Genomic DNA, 17500 nt, shown 5'->3' with positions numbered 1-17500 from the left:
ACCGAAAAACAGATAAACAGAAAGACAACTAGACAGAAGGTTGGACAGAGCAAAAGCTATATATATTCCGAATCTTCGATCATGGAAGCATAAAAAGGCGAGAAATCAATTGAGAAATGTACATACATTTAATGGGTTATTTTATTGTAGGACACTTTGGACGACATAAGTTCTATCTGGAACCGTCACAGGATTAGGCGATACAGACAAGGGATAAGTAGATGTGGTAGACCATTTCTTCTACATCATATGCCCAGCGCATTTGATACCGTGGATTATGGTATTGAAATAGACGAAAACGAAGTAGATATTTGTGAAAGTGAATTACAACCTATGCCACAAATGCCATGCTCTACATTAATAGAAAACTTATGCATGTGCATAATGGAAGAAAACAATTTTGTTATCCCCCCAAGACCCAGAAAGCATGAAAGATCTATTCATTTTTCTCAGAGAGGATATCAAAAGCAATTTATAACTGTTACACTGTACGATGTGCTTATATGCAATATGAATATATAATTGCTAGCGCTCTCGAGCGCTAGCAACTAAAAAGGTTTTGAATTTACTAGGGGGAGGTAAATGCAAAATTTACAACATGATATTAGTCCAAATTCCTTGAATACGCATGCTCGGCTTCACGGTCGTGCATTCTGGGAAATCTGTGAAAACTACTATAGATAGACCCTACGATAACAATTTCGTTGTATTATTATTAAATAACTATGTTTATTTATTGTGCAGCTTACCGTTTAAAGGTAACTGCATAATTGTAATACTTTAAAGCCGCTTGGTCCGATTCTAATCTCTAAAAAATATATTCATTTTTCTTCTTGAAAAATAACTTTCCATAAATTGTTTAAACTTTTGTCAAATTATATCCCCAAAGTCTTTTTCTTTTAAAAGATATGAAAATTCAAAATGTAAAAAAAAAAATTTTTGTTAGGTCACAAAATAATCTATTGAAGTTTAATTCAAAGTATATCAAACTGAAATTAAAGAAGTATTTTGTATAAAGTTAAGATATGATCCTATAGCTAATAATGCTTGAAACAGATTTGTAAATTCACAAAAAAAGAGCTAAACCTAGCTTCACAATTGATAAACTGGGTTTATCGACTGTAAACTATAGTTTACAAACCGTAAACTATAGTTAACGATTCTTTAAGTATAGTTTTCATCTGTAAAACTATATTTAACGGTTGTTAACTATAGTTTACGAATGCTAATCTAAGTTTATCTGTCTGTAATAAAACGTTAACAATAGATTTTGTTGATAAACATAAACTATAATTTACGAGCGTTAACTATAGTTAAGAGCTGTGAACCATAGTTTACAAATCGTGAAACTGTATTTATCAGATAATCTATGTTTTGCGATCGCAAATGGTTGTTTTTGGTGTTAAGTATATTTTGTGGTTGTAAAACATAGGTTTACAAATGTAAAATATAGATTAACGTCGTCTATAGTTTACAGTCCGTAAACTATAGTTTACAACCGATAAACCTAGTTTATTGACTGTGAAAATATGTTTTGCTCATTTTTGTGAATTTGGCGTGCCATAGATTTGACTTCAGGCAGATACTGGTACAATAAGGCGGGAAAACTAAAATTTTCTTTATGAACAATAACAACTACAACAATGTAATTTGTTTACAGTAGAGTGTATAAATAAAACCGAAAGTATGTCTGTGAAGCAATTATCAAAGCTTACGTGTATGGGTTACCCAAATTTTATTTTACTGGCAGGTGCTGAAAACTTGTTACAGTCGCCAAAATATATGTGACGGCCGCCAGATAAAATATTTTACCTAGCACGTACGGGCTTCCGTAGAAGTCTTATCCGTGTTAAATGTTAAATGTTTGGGATAGAAGCAAACAAGTTATTGATGCAAAGCATCAAATCAGCCGCAAACAAAATTTAGCAATTAAATATCGATCCTTTCACAATTTAAAGGTGCCCATGCAAGGAAAACACGTAAAGATCTTCAAAGGTGAAATAGTTGAATCATTTTTATTGCAGGCTGTCTTCAAAGCAAATTAAATAATTTTAAGGAATTCAATAAATGGACATTTTAAATACCGAATTTGCTCATAAATAGATTCATTGATGTAAAAAAAATCATTGATGATGATAATATTTTTATTGTCATCAAAATGAAGATATATATAGGCCTCTCAAGATGAACCACGTGCTAATACCCTAGATCTTGGTCACGTGATAATGCTCATGGTTTCTGCAGAGTATAGGCTACCGCAATGCAAAATGTAGAAATATATCTTTTTGTCATTTGAAGCTGAAGAGCATATTCAAAACAATTTTACAAGTTAAAAAGTTTTTCAATTTTTATTCACCATGCTATACCACGTCATTATTATCCGGAAAATCATGACGATTTCCTTTCATATCTTACACACTCCCAGGCTGGGGAGTATCTATTGTAAACTATTTTTATAAAACTATGAATTATCGATTATCTGATGAGAAATGATAATGAAATTGAATCATAATAACGGCAATTAAAACTAAGTTAAAAGCAAGTTCTTAAAATATTTTACTCGTAATTTTTACTTGTTATCATTAAAGAATTATTTTACTGAACTAATAAAAAATAACTTCTCAATTCCCCATGTGCACATTCTAACACAACCGCAAATAGATCGGCCGCTGCTGCGGCCAATAATTACATGTGTACACGCTCTACATTGTTCCTTTCCCACTGACTATTTTCTAAAAGATTCCCGAAGGAATGTAAAATTCACTGGCGAATTTAGTGGCTGTGGGCACCAACCCTGACCTCAAATTGCCGCCCCCTTTTTTCTCAACATTTCCGGATCCGGCACTGAAATTGAAGCCCCATCCCTAACAAAAAAATACTATAGTTAACTATATTTTACTATAGTTAACTATAGTAAATCAAATTTAAGTGTCAAAGTTTTCGTGTCACAGTTTTTGTCAAGTTTTTCGAAGTGTCAAAGTTTTCGTCAAAGTTTTTCAAAGTGTCAAAGTTATCACTATAGTAAATCAGAGTTTTCAAAGTGTCAAAGTTATCACTATAGTTAACTATAGTAAACTATAGTATTTTCTTTTGTTAGGGATAAGATGTTCACACGTGTACAAAAATTCAGTATATACATGACCAGAAGTATGACCAGATATAATATGAAAATGTGGTGTTTTTTAAAAAGGAAAATGAACATATAGATATAGCTTTAGTTGGTATAACCAGAACATTTTATTTAGAGAACTTAAATATATACCAGGCATCATAAAACTGGGAATTTTAAATTAATCAGGGAATTAGAAAATTATGTTCAAAGCTACGTTGCGTGCATTCATCTGAGACTAATAAAAAATATTTCTTTGATTAATTTTATTTATTCAGCCCGTTTTATTTGTATTTTTGGTTTTGCAACTACCATTTATAACCATCAATTCAATTATGTGAGGAAGCCTGGTAGAGTAAAAAACTATGACGGCCTCCAAATCTTGTTTCCTTCCCTGGCAACCACCAGCTTCTGTAATTTTGCGCAAATAATATAAAGAAAATTTTTGTTGGGAAAAATCAATAAACGATTTGTTGTGTGCATCACCTGAATACTTTATTTTGCGCTCAAATGTGTTACTCCAAATAGAAACACTAGAATTGTTTCTACAAAAGTTATTCCTTTTTGCGGGGTCAACCGGCGTGATTAAGGCACTATTTCCTTCTGTTAGAAATAAATTCTGTATGAATATTTACATTATGTTTTCATGTTGCCCCGTATACTCTGGAAATACAGATACAGATAAAAATTGTCCGACAACGGGAGAATGTGATATTCGTCTTAATGTTTAAGTATTTCTTCCTTAATTCATGTCTTGTCATTAAAACATGTATTTTAGCAAAATTATTCAATAATTTGACTTCCGGCCCAAAAGTACTCGTATAGACATTGAACATTGAACCATTAAATTTAATTTTAATCATGAAGCAAGCAAAGTGATCATTAATATTATCGTTTTTATTCTTGAAAAGTCAAACTAGTTATAAGCATCATATGAATACACATTGTGTTAATAACTAAAAATTGAAATGATAAAATGTAAGAAAACATTCAACAAAATAAAATAAAATCTTCAGATTTGCAATGAACTTTCAAAGCGGAATGAATTTTATAAACTAATACTAACGACACTCTTAAAAAAGTTTTACTTAGTAGTCATTTTTTACTTGAAATAACAAAGATAAGTAAAAGATAATTACTAAGCATTTACTTAAAATTTTAAATCAATTACTAAAATATATGTCAATTACTAAATTCAAATGTTTTACTTGATTTTTTTATTTTAAAGAATTGTTTTACTTAAACACTTAAAGGTTTTACTTGGTAATTTATATTTACTTAAATTTGTGTATATAAGTAATAACATTACTTGGCCTTTACCACTGTTTACTATATAACTAGTATCTTTTTGCCCCCGTAAACGAAGTTTTTTTCGTGTCCGTCTGTCTGTCTCTTTGTCTGTCTGTCTCCCTGTTTGTCCGCAAAAAAATTAACCTTGCCCATAACTTTTGATTTATCGGAGCTATGACTTGTATATTTCACATGTCCATTCCTTTTGACAAGACCTTTCTTTGAGTATCGCCAAATTTGAACTCTTGACCTTGACCTTGGAGTTTGACCCACTTTTACAAATCCCAACCAATTCTTTAGCCATATTTTTTAACAGTAAATACCAGGACATTAATACTGAACATATATATTCTTTGATGAAAGACCTTTCATTGGATACCAACAACCATGGCCATTTGACTTTTACCTTGGAGATTTCATCCTTGTGAAAAAACTTTAACCTTGGCCATTTCTTTTGAACGATAAGGGATTGGGCTTTCATAGTTACATACTAGTATATGTAATTCCTGTGAGAAGACCAGTCATTGGATACCAAGAACTTTGACCCTCTGACATTGACCTTGGAGTTTGACCCACTTATAAAAAGCAAACCTTGACTTTAACTTTAAAAGGGTTAGGGTTAGTGCATTCATACTTTACAGATTTCATCCTTGTGACAAGACAATTATTTGGGTACCACCAAATCTGACCCTTTGTCCTTGACCTTGGAGTTTGATCTACATTTAAAAATTGGTAACCTTGACCATAACGTATGAAGGGTTGGGGCTAGTGCTTTCATATTTCAGATATTTTTTTTTGTGGCAGGACCTTTCATTAGATACCAATAACATTGACCATTTGACCTTGACCTTTGAGATATCAAGAAATACCAATATATTGAATTTGCATATAAGGAAAGTTTAACCTTTGGTATGTTGCCATAAGGGGGGCATCAGTGTCTTGTTTAAATTGTATTTAATTGATTTACTTAAAACAATAATTTATTAACTGAATCAAGGAGAATTAAGAGCAGTTTCAATACAAATAATTACTTAAAAATGGTAGTCTAATCACTATCAGGATTGAATTCTTGAAATGTAATATATAATTTTGGCTTCCATATTAATTGTCTGTGAGGAGGAGTTATCTTTCTCCTAAATATTTCTTCATGTAAAAAAAAAGTCATACTAATTAAAATGTTGTATTAAGTACTTGAAACTTTAAACCATTTTTAGAATGGTCCTTAAAAAGATACAACTTATTCAATTTATAAGGCTTTTGATGTTGGAATTAAATGTTTTATTGTTAAATATAATAAAACAATTACAAAGAAATTGGCAAAAGAAATAGAAAGTATTGTTACCGTTCCATGTAGATTTCATCTAACTGACTACTCAGAAAGCTCAATTAGACACTGTGATCAAGAAAACTGTGATTAGTCTTACATTATGTACTTTCATAGTTACATGTATCTCCTTTATCAGAGGATCGTTACCTTGCAGTTTTTCTTGTAAATAATGTCGATTTTAGTAAATATGATAAGTATTTCATTTACTTAGCATTCTCTTAAGTAATAATATTCTAGATTTTACTTAATTTCAGAATTACATTTACTTAGTATTAATTTATAAAATCTAGTAAATAAAAAGCATATTATCTCTAAATTAAGTAATAATATTTTACTAAAAATGAGTAGTTCATTTAGTAATATAATTCCTATTAAGTATTGATACTTAGTAAATCATTTTATAAGTAAATGAATTCATCCTTATTACTAATTATGTTTACAATTACTAACCATGATAGTCATTTACTTGCTATTCTGACTAAATGGATTACTAATAATTACTAGTTTTTCTTAATCTAATATCTTATTTTAAAAACAACAAGTAAAACTTTTTTTAGAGTGGACAAAGAGTACTCTTTTACCGGGTAGTACTTCAAAAATTGATTAACATAACTTTACCAGTCAGAAATAGTTCTTGCCTTACCTAAGCAAAAAAAAGGATGTTTTTCATGTTTAACATAAAATCAAAGATCTATAACTACTATAAGTACTATTTTGTTCATTTATATTTGGAAATATAAATTTCCGCAAAATTAATAACTAAAATGTAAGAATGGCGAACAATGACATTCATTTCAATCTTTAAAAAATTGTGTCGCTTTCAAAAATTCTTGGGAAGTCAATATTCCCTAACACAACAAAGAAAAATAAAATCCACAAATTTTCCAACAAAAAAGGGTTTTTTTTTTTTGCTAAAAATGTACTAATTATTTCCTTATAATTGGTACTTCAAAAAGTGATTGATTTAACTTAATCAGTCGGAAATATACTGTCTCTCTATCCAGAACGGAATCATTCTGCCTAATTGTGTCACAGGTAAACAAAGATCTACTCTTTAGTTCAATTGAATGTTGATATTTAAATCTATGCAAAATCCATAACCCAAATGTTGGAGTGAAGTATGGCATTCATCTCGGCCTTGAAAACTGTGTAGCTCTCGTACATCCTCGGAAGGTCTAAAACTCTCCCACAAGTGTGTGCAATTGGTCTTCTTGCAATGCCTTCTAGGTCAACAATTTTTACTTGAATTTTGAAAAAAAACTCCCTCCGAATCGTACAACATGAGGTCACTGGCTGTTAAGAATCGAAGTAAAGTGCGCAACATCCTTGTGTCCATATCAATTTCACGGATGTATCTTTTGAGAAACTTGAACGAATCGGATTCATACTCTTCGCATTCAAGGGAGGAAATAAGTTTTTTTGACGTTGGTGTGATTTTTTGAAACTCCTTTTCAACATCCATAGCTAGTTCGTAAGTTATAAGCACCTCGAAAAGACATTCTCTGATGTATGCTGGTTCTTGAACCATTTCCAAATGGGCTATTTGATCAATGACTGCTCCCAAATTGTTTTTTGTGACTTTAACTTTGCATTCATGGGTTGAAAGGATCTCTAGAAGTTCGTCCATTTCCACATTCTCTATGTTGTCAAGTGCTCTTGAAAGAATCGTATTTTCACTGTTTGGAATAAATTGAAGAAACTCTTCCATGATCCTGTCATCATTAGTCATTCCATACAACGCCGACTTTAAAAAGTTTGGAGCCAGTCGAATGGGTAGTACTTTCTGGAGAATCCATCCTAAGGCTATGATCCTTCCTACAGCTTTCCAATCTGCCGCCTCCATATCGTGGCGTAGACATGGAACTTTCAAATTTGTGCCAGTGGTGCACTGTTCATAAAAGTCATCCCAGAATTCTGTCAGAAGGTCCCTCATAACACCCCCACTGTCATTCGCTTGTTCTCTTTCCCCATTTGGAAGAATAATAGTCGCAGTTATGATGTCTTTAGAAAAGTCAACATCTGAGTTTTCTTTGAAAATTTTGATAAGTTCTCGCAGTACCTGACCCCTGTGGACTACAATTTCAAATTTTTTAGGCTCACAAACTATTTGTACTATTGGTTCGGTGTGTGTAAAGGCCACTTCCCCCAAACTGTCTTCCCAAACTGGAAAGAAAAGAGGGTCAGGTAGTGGTGATTCTGGTTGATTTGATTCTGTAAGTTTCTGATTATCTTTACTTGAAATTGTCGATGAGGTAGAAATACTAGACGTTAGATCTTGTTCCTTCTTTTTAGCTCCTTCATCGATCTTATTTGGTTCATCTTTTGATTCTGCAGACTGCTCACTAGGATTGCATGGCATTGGCAATGTGCTACTTGTATTCAATTTCTGTTGGCATCCTTCCTTTTTCTGCTTTTCATCATCATCACTCTCATCTGCGATTGGCTTTTTGAGTCTTGTGCGCAGGTAAAAATGAATAAATTGCAGTTTTGCCTTGTCTATTATGTCACCCAATGTGGTTTCTTTGTCCTCTAAAGGTTTAAGCTGGAAATCGGTCAATTCAACTTCCATGTTCTTCAGCTCTCCATGCTGACTCTCTCCATTGGGGAAAAAAAGATCTAAGCATTCTTTTATAATGGCTTCTTTGTTCATGTTTTTGTTTAACATCAATGTTCTTTTCCCTCCCCCTCCCTTCGTCTTACATGTTGGTAAAGATTTTTCTTTTCATCGAAATGATACCAGCCGAGGTGAACTCTATGTACATCTTTCTGTGCACTTAACTTTGGAATTTTCTTTTCGGTGGTGGATTCTGGATCATCTGGATCATCAGTGCATGTTTCTGTAGAGTTGGCTCTGCTACTTCGTAGTCGATCTCTTAATCGATCCATCAGACTGGATTTTCTTGTTCTTGATTTATTGAATGTTTGTGTAAGAAAGTCTTTTAAGGCAAATCGATCTCCTTTCTTGGGGAGGTATTCCGCTAAATCTGAATCCGTCATGCCTCGGGCAGCATCTTCGTCTATCTATAAAGTATAAAATCATAAATGTATAAATAACCTCCTGTTTTGTTCTTTTGAGCCTTTTAATAATTATCTAATGCAGAGAATCGGTGTCCCCCACTGTGGGAAACAAGAGGCCCATGGGCCTTATAGGTCACATGAGCATCATGCAACAACTTTACAACAATTGACTTTGGTTCATGTTCTAAACTAGATGTCATTGTAATAGTGATAGTTTTATACTATTTTAAATATTATGATATTCAAATGTATAATTTAATAATTATACATTTATGAATTAGTCACAACTGATTTTTTTACTCTGTGTCAATCAATATTGACCAAAACAAATAATTTAAACTCAAATATTGGAACCTTTCACTTAAATAATTAATCAAATAAAATACTTTTTAAATAACTTAATAAAACAACCTAAATGAAATAAAATAAATAATCAGCTAAATATTTAGATCCACTCCTTTTCTATTTCTACACCTGTAATAAACTACCTGAGTAGAATTCAATTTCCTTAAATCCTATTGGTCAAGACTTTTACCTCCAAATTCTGGACAACAGACAAAGACACTTTTTCAGCGACTATGCATGAGTTTACATGCTATTGCAAATGATCTTTAATTTATGAAATTTGACTGACTGTTTCAAAGAAACTGAAAGTATCATATAATTTACTTTTTAAAATACATAACTTAAAATCAAATACTTTCATATTCATAATTTCTGATTTCTGAAATTAATAAACTGAATGAGAGATTTTTGGAGTGAGAGATAAAATTTATTTTGCAGAGTCCAGAATTGTTTATTTATTGCTTATACTCTGCTGCATCTTATTTAAAGAAGCTAGGAGTCAGCTTTATTCCACAAATAAGTACCAATTTATATATTTTTGCAATACAGGTTTACTATTTTATTCGGAGAATTGTAAATGTGATACTTAATAATAATTTCTATTTATTATACTGTCAACAAAGAGAAATTATTTTCTATATGTATGTTTAATATCAGATACTTCATGGCATTTTATAAAAACTCTGATTCAAGGGGAATAACTTGTGAATTCCTCAAATGCCATGTATTGATGTTTTATGATTTGTTATAATGTGAAATTACTATTTTTATATCATGATTGAATATGTATTGTATTTTCAGGGCTATGATTTGCTTGTATGATGACTCTCTGAATAAAACCAATGTGTACACGAACCCGCAGGTGTTATTGTTTATCTACAACCCCTGTTACATCATGGCATTCAAAATTTTGAAAGAGGCACCATAGCTAATGATAAATATACGCTTAGCATGTTTAGTTTGGTTACTTAATACCCATACACAGAGTAGGGGAACAAAAAAATACATTTCAACTAATCAGTAACATTCAGCAAGGATCAGTATAGTGCCACTACCACACATGAACCCCTGCCCCTTGGTCCACACATTTCACAATGTTGGAAAAGCCACCCTTGCTTATCAAAAATATTTGATTAATACAAAAGAGAAGATTTCAATCAATAAAGTCATTTCCAGTATATAAGTAGAGCCCCCCCCCCTCCGTCTATGGTACCCTGACCCAGGGCCGTTGAAATTCACAATTCAGGAAGAATGGCCCTAGCTCACCATAGCTATATAGGTACAATGTAGTTCATCACGAGTTCACCCAGGAGCAGAGGATTTTCAAACAATTTATGCATTTTCTCTATATAACCAATAGAGCCCCGCCCTAATAATAGAACCCCTGACCCTGGGGCCATATAATTCACAATTTTGGAAGAGGCATTCTTGCTCATCATAACTATATACTTAGTTAGTTTGTTTAATACCCAGGAGCAGAGAAGAAGATTTTCAAAGAAATAAAAAGCATTTTCACTATATAATCTATGTAGCCTCGCCCTATAACCCCTGACCCTGGGGCCATGAATTTCACAATTTTGGTAGAGGACTCAATGCTCATTACATTCATGCCAACAGTTTGCCTGCTTGATCTCCAGGAGTAAAGAAGAAGATTTTTAAAGATTGCAATACTTTTAGTGGTTTTGGCCCCACCCCTCAGGCCCCAGGGGGTGGGGACCATAAAATTCACAACTTTTGTTTCCCTTGACCAATAGATGCTGTATACCAAATTTGGTTGAAATTGGTTCAGTGGTTTAAGAGAAAAAGTTGAAAATGTTCAAATGTTAACACACGACACACGACGATGGACAAAAACGGATAGCAATAGGACCTAAAAATACTATGTAGGACATATTTCTAACCATTTGATTGTTCAATGATATCATATAAATAAAGAAATAAGAGTAAAATTCTTTGTTATGCATAATAAATACTGTAGAAGCACAAATTTTCGTGGGCATAATATTTCGTTGTTTTTTCATCAAAAATAATTTCGTGTGCATTTAGTTTCATTGTTTTAAAAACTAACTCTATTCAATATACAGTCGGATAAAATTTCGTGTGGGATTTAATTTCGTTGAATTTTGTGAACAAAGAAATAAACGAAATTTAATCCCCCACGAATATTTGTGCTTTTACTGTACTTTTTTTTATCAATTAATAGGTCCATATTGAAGAAAAAAAAAAACAACATTAAAACAATGAATTACATGTATCAGGCAACAATGGCAAATAACAAATTAAAATATCAATAATTTTTAACAAGTAGAAAGGTCATGAAAGATAATATCTAACAACTAGTGTCTACAATTTGAGTTATTGTGTCCAGTCATTTTGCATTTCCTGCACTTCCAAGTCAATGTCATCAGGAGATTCTATCTTGATGAGGGGATTTTAGACAACTGGATTTGGGCAACTTTCCTTGTTCAAACAATATGGAGCACATCTTCATACAGATACCACTGCTTGCCTGTGTGCATCTAGACCCCTGGGAGGAATCGAAGTAGGAAGAGCATTTGGATCCACTGTAGCACAAGCTTTGAGGACGTTGAAAAAGTCTCTGGCAGGAATACAGTACCAGGATTGTCTTTGTCTTTGTCCATCCTAAAATATTTGAAAGAAAAATGTACATATGTAAAGACATACTATAATTCACTTCAATAATACAAGTGAAGTCCAAATACTTGTACATTTTCATAAGTCTTCTGTGCAAACAATTTTTTTATTGATCTCTGTTGAGTAATGATGTGTTAATTCTGATTACAGTAAAACTTGTTTAGTATGAACACGGATATTGCGAATTCACGGAAATACCGAATTTATCTTGGATGCCCAAATACAGATTTTAATTTCACACCCTTTATTAGGTCACTAACTGACTGTGTTATGAATTTATACGGCTGAAGACCTTTTTCAATATGAAAAAAATATTTATGCACTTTATGAAAATATTAAGTTTTAATCCAATAAAAATCAACATAATACCTTTACGGTAACAAGTAATTCAACTAAACTACCTATGCAAAACCTTTCTTAGCCGCAATTTTTATTTACAATAACAACGCTTTGAAAGGAATGGCGTGCCCAATTTTCATATAACTCCTCGACGGTGATGTAACATGGAAATTTTCAAGGCATCATGTGATCAGCCTTTATTCAATCAGCATTCTACAAATTTATCTGAAGCGGGATAAACTAAATTGTTATTCTAATTTATATATGAAATAAAATATATAATATATTTATATTTAATTAATTTAGGTTTTCTTCCTTCTAAAATTTCAAAACTTTACTTTTTCCTTTCTCGAAATATTTACCTTATGAATTTGTTGTTCTTGTTTTGTCCACTGCAATACTTCTCCAAGACCATGGTGATGCAACATACTGGTTACTGTGTTTGCTCCTTTATTTGAGTGTTGAGCTTCATCGACAAGAAGAAATATCGGGCGTACCTACAAATGAATTACAGCTGTATATTTTGGATATGGATGATAGTATTTATTTATTTATCAATGTTTTGTCACAAACAAATGATAAACAAGAGATGTTTGTAAAACACTTATTCCCCCCTCCCCCCAAACTGGAATTTTTCCAAGTCGAAAAGGGCATAGCTCTGTCAGAAATGGCGCAATTGTACATGTACCTAAAACAGAACTTGACCAAGATCTGTATACCAAATTTCATTTTAGTATGTGCAACCTCTGCAAAGAAAATGAAAGGAAACAGCAAATAATTGGAATTTTTTTCTAAGTTCAAGGGGAATAACTCTGTCAAAAATGGTGCAATGGTATGCAAAACAAAATTTGATCTAGATACTCATCTGATAAATCTGTATACTAAATTTCATCTCAGTATGTGCAACGGTTGTGAAGAAAATGAACGGAAACTTCAAATAATTGAAATTTTTATAAGTCCAAGGGGCATAACTCTGTCAAAAATGGTGCGATCGTACCCATAACATAACTTGACCTAGATATTTATGTGATATATCTGTACACCAAATTTCATTTCAGTATGTGCAACGGTTGCGAAGAAAATGAACGGAAACTAAGTGGACCGACAGACCGACGGACCGACAGACAGCAGCAAAGCAATATGCCCTCCCTTCTTCGAAGGGGGGCATAATAAATAAATTTGAATGAAATAAATTATAAATTCAAATAAGCAACTAATTAATTATATCAAATAAATCCAAATATACATATACCTGATCCCTCGGAGCAAATGCCAAAGCAATTTGACATTTCCTTGATGTTTAAAATAACAAGGGCCCAACTTGCTGTGCATAGTGAGGGTAATGCCCCAAGCTGGTGTGCATATAAGGAAAATTGTAATAAACTTGGTCTTCAAGGTACAAGGTGGCTGGCTTAAAAACAAAAATGAGTGAAATCAAAAACAACTCGGTAATGACTTTATCAAAAAGATCTACAGGTAATTGATTATATTAATGCATAGTTTAATCTTAATACAATGAAGTACATTTCTCAGAAATATTTTCATGGTCATCTTATACTTTGCCAGCCTTTAAAGTTCAAACAAATATATATTAAAAAAATGGATTTCTTATTAAACAGAAAATATAAAATTTAATATGTATTTTTATTCATACGTGTAGTTGTGTTACCTCTCGATTTTTTTTCTAGACTGAATTGGCTAAATGTTGACTTCACTTTAGCACTCTGATCCCTGTAATGATCGATTTCTCTGTGTCTTCATGTGTTCAAAATGTCTCTTACTTAGTTAATAATTCCTCCTTTTCTTCCTCATTCAAGTTGCCACTGTATACTTCAGTCATTGTGGCTTATTTCGTTATCACACTCATCATCAGTGTCATCATCACTTTCATCAGATTATAGCTGAACATTCAACTGTTCAAAACCGTCATTTCAAAAGAAATTTCCTCTTTAAACTCGTACTCGTAGTCGTCCTGGTCTATTATTGAAGGGGGGAATGGTACTTGCACTCGAAAACACTACTCTGGCTCATACTTACATAAGATAAGCACAGTCGGCAGAATATCGAACAGAAGTTTACTTTGACAACGGAATATTGGTGCTCGGCCCAAATTTGCAGACACCTCGGCTCACATAAAAGACACCTCGGTCCAAACAGAAATATAATATTTTAGTTAAATATATTTATTATTTATGCTGTTATATATCTATGAAATGCAAAAGAAAATTAATTTGATACATTTGCAATCTTCCAAGACGGTAAATTGACGGTAATTAAAGAAAGACAATTCATTAGTAACTTGATCATAAGTGCTAATCATTAAACAAACAAGAAGATGCGGTACATCCTTTTGGAGTCTCGAGCGCGTGTCATATGGGGTGGTGACTATGAGGAGTTAATTACACACCATAATTTCAACACCTGAGAAGCCATAATTGGGAGACTTACTCATGTTAATGAAAAGTTTCTTTAAGAAACCCTTGTTGATATTTTATTAAATTGATTTGAAAAAAAATAGGCCTATGAGTTTTTAAAATTAAGCTCTCATAAAATATATATATATATATATATATATATATATATATATATATATATATATATATATATATATATATATATATATATATATATATATATATATATATATATATATATATATAATAAACAATTTAAATCAATAAATCTTGAAAACCAGGGCATAAACTTCTGTGTAGACCTATTACATATACCTCCCAATCAACGGATTGTAATTTGATGTTGTACTGTGGTTATGTTAGAAAATACTGAAATATTGAAATTATATTTATAGTATACGTATAGTGATTACATTACCGTGGCATAGAAAGTACAAAAAATTAGACTAATTTAAACAAACTAAATTTAATTTTATTCCTAACGGGCCGAGCAGTCTTCGGTATGGGCCGAGATGTCAATGATTTTGAGCCGACCTGTCAGGGCTGAGGTGTCAACCAGCACGGGCCAAGGTGTCATTGGGCCGAGTAGTCTGTTACCGTCTATATACACGACCGTCGTGCATATAATTTCAATGACTATTCGCACGACCGTCGTGCATATAATTTCAATGACTATTCGCACGACCGTCGTGCATATAATTTCAATGACTATTCGCATACCGTCGTGCATATAATTTCAATGACTATTCGCACGACCGTCGTGTATATAATTTCAATGACTATTTACACGACCGTCGTGTAAAACATCAAACATGCATTGTGTAATGGTTAGGGCCGTGGATATCGGCCTGGATAGCTCAGTTGGTAGAGCACCTGACTAGAGATACAGGGGTCCCGGGTTCGATTCCCGGTCCAGCCATGCATTTTCTCCTTTCCTGTTACAGATTTGGTGCCGTGCCATGCCCTGGAATTGACAGGTGAAAGACCTGCCAGGGATGAGCCTGGTCTTTGGAGGGCCAAAGACCTTTAAGGAGGGAGGAATGTAATGGTTAGGGCCGTGGATATCGGCCTGGATAGCTCAGTTGGTAGAGCACCTGACTAGAGATACAGGGGTCCCGGGTTCGATTCCCGGTCCAGCCATGCATTTTCTCCTTTCCTGTTACAATTGTATTTATCTTTCCTTGTTTGAAGTGCGAGACGGTTCGTCCCCACAGACCGTTCGCACTGAGGCGTTTCGTCCCAATATTACTTGGTTACATGTATCCGTTGTATTTAGTAATTGTCACTTGTTGACAGAAATCATTTACTTGTTATTGGCTTTTGAACTTTGTTGAATTAATTAAACCATTTGTTTTAATCAATTAAGGATATGGATTCTGAAAAAGAACATGAACAAAAGACCTGACGCACTGATTTCATGCAAACATCTCAGTGCCAGTGGTGCGGATATCTTGTATAATTTGGGAAATATTGCGAACAAATGATGCACAACCTAAATAAAATAAATTTATTTCCTAACTATATTAGGAAATAAAATCGAGAATCTCTCTTTATATTATTGTATATAAATGACCTCAATACATGTATATTGTCTGTCAAAAGGCATTTGAATTTAATTTTTAAAAAATAATTGTCAAACCTGCTTTTTTATGACCTTATGTTACTTAAAAAAAGAACGAAACAAAATTTTATTAATTTTACTTAATTTACCTTAATTACACTGAAACTGCATGAATCAGACGCCAAATAAACGTAATTATATCTGCACATGGATAACTATTTTATACGTATTTTTGATTAGTGGAAAGAAGGTGATTTTTTTGTGAGAACCGTAAAGTTTCCTCTCTTCATTATATATATATGATCTATACTGAGTATATGGTATATATAGTTATATGTACTAGAAATTTATACAGAATTTCTATCTGGTGCTGACATCTTTATTCATAAAAAATGATGATGATGATGAATTAAATCTTGCGTATTCAATTAAAGTTCTTTCTTTGAGAAATGCAATAAATCAAAAAGAAAGTTCAGTTATGCTACGGAAAATGTCTTTGAACTGGATATCAGTTCCTTTGCATCTCCCATAGTTTATCAGTTCATAAATTTTATTGTTGGCATTTTCCTCCTTTCTTCTATCCTGGTATGTAATTCCGTGAAACATTATGTCAACTATTTATTAACTAAGTTGAAAGAAGAAGAAATTAAATTCCAACGGTTGTCATAGTATGATAAAATCATTATGCAGGTGTATAGAGATCTCAGTTGAGTCTCAGAATCTGTATGCAGTTGTAAATGGGAGGAGTCTAGGTCAATATCCAATCACTTTGCTTACAAAGAAGAATAACTATATCCCCAGAAATGAAAGAAAGTCGCAATGAAAGAAGAAATATAATTAATGAATATTAGTCCTTCTCCAAAGCTGTCGGCTGATATCGGGTGGCTGATTAAATTTTTTTTCTTGTGACGTTTACCTTGGGTGGCAGTATTAACAAGACTTTTTACGTTGAACTTAAATATCTTGAGTTGTTTTAGCGGGAAACTTTAGATATGTTTTAAGTTAGATAAGATGAACGAGGGAGATGAATTCAACTCATTTGAGGAGTTTCAAGACAAACTAGGAGACTTATTGTTCACAGAACAATAAGAGGTCTTTCCACCTTTTTAAATTTTTTAGTTTTATATTTCACTCTCTAATTTAATTTTAAGGGAAATGGCTTAAGACAAGAAAATGAAAATTATTTTTTTTTTTGTGAAATGACCTTGACCTTTGACCTTGATCAGATCTTCAAGGTCAAAGGTCAAGGGTCACAATGCAATTGACCCCATGCCTCTACGACTTATAGTTCTATAGTTATAAGTTTAAATATTAAGTGCAAAGAAGTTAAAGGGCAATAACTCATATAAGGGGTCATTTGATCCTTTAGTACTTATACAATGAAGGTGTGCCAAAAGACCACTAAGACATTAGTGAAGGTTTCATGCCTCTACGGTCTACGG

The 17500-nt window shown here is 32.6% G+C and overlaps 1 long non-coding RNA gene and 1 pseudogene across 1 annotated transcript; one reads left to right on the top strand and one right to left on the bottom strand.

Moving 5' to 3' along the window:
* The window catches only part of LOC134282748 (uncharacterized), a 3008-nt pseudogene extending 2530 nt beyond the window's left edge, over window positions 1-478 (top strand).
* Window positions 479-11350: 10872 nt separating this feature from the next.
* LOC134282747 (uncharacterized) lies at window positions 11351-13925 on the bottom strand. Its single transcript, XR_009995346.1, has 4 exons — window positions 13753-13925; window positions 13336-13494; window positions 12446-12580; window positions 11351-11732 (listed from the first exon to the last, which is right to left on the bottom strand). It is a non-coding gene; the product is annotated as an uncharacterized LOC134282747 (long non-coding RNA).
* Window positions 13926-17500: the final 3575 nt, after the last annotated feature.

This window comes from Saccostrea cucullata, unplaced genomic scaffold, assembly GCF_032062105.1.
Source record: "Saccostrea cucullata isolate Sc308-1 unplaced genomic scaffold, CSIRO_AGI_Scuc_v1 ctg5123, whole genome shotgun sequence".
Taxonomy (NCBI): Eukaryota; Metazoa; Mollusca; class Bivalvia; order Ostreida; family Ostreidae; genus Saccostrea; species Saccostrea cuccullata.
This window is presented reverse-complemented; position numbering and strand designations above follow the sequence as displayed.